This window comes from Crocuta crocuta, unplaced genomic scaffold, assembly GCF_008692635.1.
Source record: "Crocuta crocuta isolate KB4526 unplaced genomic scaffold, BGI_CrCroc_1.0 scaffold1634, whole genome shotgun sequence".
In the NCBI taxonomy this organism is placed as follows: domain Eukaryota; kingdom Metazoa; phylum Chordata; class Mammalia; order Carnivora; family Hyaenidae; genus Crocuta; species Crocuta crocuta.
In genome coordinates, this window is record NW_027527989.1 from 59,531 (window position 1) to 63,674 (window position 4,144).

Genomic DNA, 4,144 nt, shown 5'->3' on the forward strand with positions numbered 1-4,144 from the left:
TTGGCCCCATGTCGCTCACAGTTCCCTTGTTGGTCTCATTCATGGCCATATCCCCCATGCCTAGCTGGCAGGGAACCTGGTGCACAGTAGATGCTTAATCAGTACATATTTGGTCATCAACCTAAAGCCCATCTGTATTCTGTGAGATTCCATTCAACTTCAGAGCTAATGCCACTGGTTCCATGCTAGACACCTCCAGTCCTCAACCCCACACTCATATCTACAACTGAGCCTCCACCTGCAAACACATCTAGATGGCCTCTTGAGTCACAGAGCAACTTAGATGAATCTCCAGGGAATTATGCTGTGCGAGAAAACCCAATCTCAAAAAGCTGCATACTGTATGATTCTAATTATAGGGCATTTTAAAGTAGTAAATTTAGAGATGGAATGACATGGTGGCTGCTGAAGGTTAGGTGCAAGGTGGGAGGAAAGGTAAGAGTGGTTTTAGAAGATCTCCAGAGATTCTTGTGGTGTTGGAACTGGTTAGTGTTTGACTGTGGTGACGTCTTAAGGAACCTAAATAAAATAAAATTGTATAGAACTGATACAATTGTATAGAACTTAAAACTCACACAAATGAGTACAAGTGAAACTGGGGAGATCTGAACATGATCTGTAGATTGTCTCAATGTTTACACAATGTTACCATTGAGGAAAACTGGACAAAGTATACAAGGGATATCTGTATTATTTCTTTTTCTTTTAAAAATCGTAACATTTTTTGAGAGACTGACAGAGCACACGCTAGGGAGGAACAGAGAGAGAGACACAGAATCTGAAGCAGACTCCAGGCTCTGCATGGTCAGCACAGAACCCGACCTGGGGCTCGAACTCACGAGCTGTGAGATCATGACCTGAGCTGAAGTCAGAAACTTAACCAACTGAGTCACCCAGGAGCCCAAGTCTCTGTATTATTTCTTACAACTGTGGGTGAATATACAATTTTCTCAATAAGGAATTTCAATTATGCACACACACATACACATACACACACAACTGTTTTCCCATTTCCACTTTGACCCACCCTAGTCCTGGCCAGCAAGATCTCTCCCTGTACCATCCCAGATCCTCTAGCCTTCTAACCTCCACTCTTGCACAGCCAGTATGTTCCTCCATATGGACCAAATACAAGGCAGATCATGTCTCAAAATCTTCTAGGACCTAGTCCTTGCATTGGCTGCATGACCTGCTCCATCTATTCCTCCCATCTTCAGTCTGGCTCCAACAAGATGTCTGTTGCCTTACTGCTCCCTTAACTGCTTGGAACATCTGTACACTCCCTTCTCCACATCCTCCAGGACACTAGCCACCACATGCTTCAGTGTTGCCTTCTCAGTGAGGCCTCTCCTGACCACCTCCCACCCCCAGACACACATTTCCCAGCCCTTCATTACTTTCCTGTCTTGCCTGAGGCACATTATATATTACTCTAGGGGAGAGAGAGAGAGAGAGAGAGGTGCTGAGGGACTCACTGATTTTCCATTTTGTGCCTTACAATGGTGCTTAAATGTTTCACCATGTATATGTATCATTTTATATTTAATATTGCTGGTATTATTTGCTTCTGAGATCATAGGCCATTTTATATTCTCCTTTATTCTAAACCCCAGAGCGATGTTCTTTAAATGTTTCTCTAAAGAAAAAAGAAAAAAAGAAATACAACTAAAGTTCTGTCTATAGAAAATAAAACAATTGATAAACTTATTCATTTAGTTAAACAGCAATTATCTTTTTAAAAAGAGCCAGACATATCACTTTTTTACTGGAATAGACTGGTCTATGAATACAAAATAGTCAATGAAGCTTCTTCTAACTGAGTAGAGTAAAACCTATGACTTATACTATTCAAGTCATAGACAAGGGAGTCTCAAAAGGGTTCACAGAATTTGAAATAATATGAAAAACACTATATGTATGTGCACCATTCTGAGAAGGAGGTCATAGCTTGAATCTGATCAGAAAAGTATTATTAATATTGAAACTTAATGAATTATTTAGGGTATGTGAGATATGGTGCCAAATGTTTCGCATTGCTTTTGTCATTTGATCCCCAAAACAAATACAAGAAGGTTGTTACTATCATTATACACATTTATACAAAAGGCGGAACTTGATAGACCATGGGTATGTAACTTCTTCAAAGTCACAAACAAACACTATCCCATAATGCACATTTTTATTCTTCATAGGAACTGTTGGGGTTATAACAAGATACTATTTGCATGCATTGAAAACTGCTCTGTTGCAACAAATCATTTGTGTCCCTTAAAATTCTTCAGTTTTGTGTTTGCTAGACAAAATGGCAGAGGCCAGAACTAGTTGAATTTACGTAGTTAAGACTATTCTTCTATTACTTACCTACCTCACCCACCCACTGGATGGAGTAGTAAAATTTAGGGACTACTTTCAAAGACCAACCTATTGCCTAACTCACAGTACTACTTAATCTCTGGTTAGAGAAGAGTTCCAAAGTTATTATGTAAGCAGAAAGACAGTTACATTGTAATCTATTTGTAGCTATATTTTGTCTTTCTCCTTAGAAAAGAATAAGATTCTTATCCCTATACTTACAGCGTTAAAATAAATAACAAATGGTAGTATGTTTTTACTATAGATTAAAACTTGAAGGTACAATTAAGACTAAATCTCCTATATAGATGTTTGTTAATTAACAAGCAGATTATTTATAATTGAAAATTTCGTTCTATATTTCTATGTGATCCAGTTAAAAACAACTTCTCTATGTAGGCAATTGGAACATAAGTTATGGTGGATTGAAAGGCCATTCATGCGGGTGCCTGATTGGCTCATTTGGTTGAGCTTCCTCTCGACTTCGGCTCAGGTCATACTTTCGCGGTTGACGGGTTCCAGCCCCATGTCAGCCTCAGTGCTGATGGCTGGGAGCCTGGAGACTGGTTCAGATTCTCTCTGAAGATTCACTCTCACTCGCTCTCTCTTTCTCTCTGCCCTGCCCCGACTTATGTTCTGTCTATCTCTGTCTGAAAAATAATATAAACATCAAAAATATTTTGAAAACTTTGAAAGGCCATTCATTCATTAATTCATTTATTGCAGAAGATGATACAATATGTAAGTATTTTTAAATCTGTTTTTATATCTCTTCTCTGCCTTTGGGCTAAGGTCAAATGTAGTATCTGTTCTTTTCAGTTTAAATCTGTTTTTGTCTTCTTTCATAACTTTTACTCCTGTGAGGGTAGAAACATAGTTTTGTGGGGTGCCCGAGTCAATTAGAAAATGTACAAATATTACATGGCATTTGTAAATTTATATTTTATTAGAAGGAATTATGCTTTCAATATTCAACAGTGAAACTTCAGTGAAGTCTTCTTAAATTCTGCTGTCTCTATGGTTCAGAATTAATTCCAATCACCATCTGAAAGAATCGTTAGTGATTCAAATCAAATGAATTACTCAGCCATATTTACCATTTTTTAAAATTATGGCTCAGACTAGAAAAATTAAATCCTACAAAAAAAGGTGAAAATGTGAGTCCCTTTGAGTTTTAATTAAATTTTACTTAGGAGACAAAAGCTTTACTTATCATTGAGTCTTCTATTTTCCTGATTGCAATCTCATTGCACTCACCCTTGATTAAGACATGTTTGCAGTGACCTCCAGTTTGTTAAATATACATCAGAAAGTTTACAGCCTTTTCCCATAACCTTGATTAAAATCCCTTTGAGACACTAAATGCTGAAACAAGAACTTTATTTGAAAAGCAACTTGAAGGGCGTCTGAGTGGTTCACTTCGTTGAGCATCCCATTTCAGCTCAGATCATGATCTTGGGGTTTGTGGGTTTGAGCCCCATGTCGGGCTTGGCTTTGACAGTTTGGAGCCTGCTTTGGATTCTCTGTCTCTCTGTCTATGTCTCTCTCTGTCTGCCCTCTGCCCCCCCCCAATAACATTAAATATAGAAAGAAATAAAGGCAACTTGAGTGCTCTGTGTTGATTTCTGTTTCACTAATACTACTTGTAATCAAAAGANACCTTTCCCTTGTTAAAAGTTACTGTAGTAGCAGGGTAAATAAGGTTTACAACTTGATTTAGTAACTGGGAGAGATTTATTTTTAAACTCATGGTTGGAATGCATTACCTACTTACAAATTCACATTCTACAAA

At 37.9% G+C, this 4,144-nt stretch overlaps 1 pseudogene; it reads left to right on the forward strand.

Moving 5' to 3' along the window:
* The first annotated feature begins 3,119 nt into the window (after nucleotides 1-3,119).
* On the forward strand, nucleotides 3,120-3,297 carry LOC144222402 (U2 spliceosomal RNA; annotated as a pseudogene).
* Nucleotides 3,298-4,144: the final 847 nt, after the last annotated feature.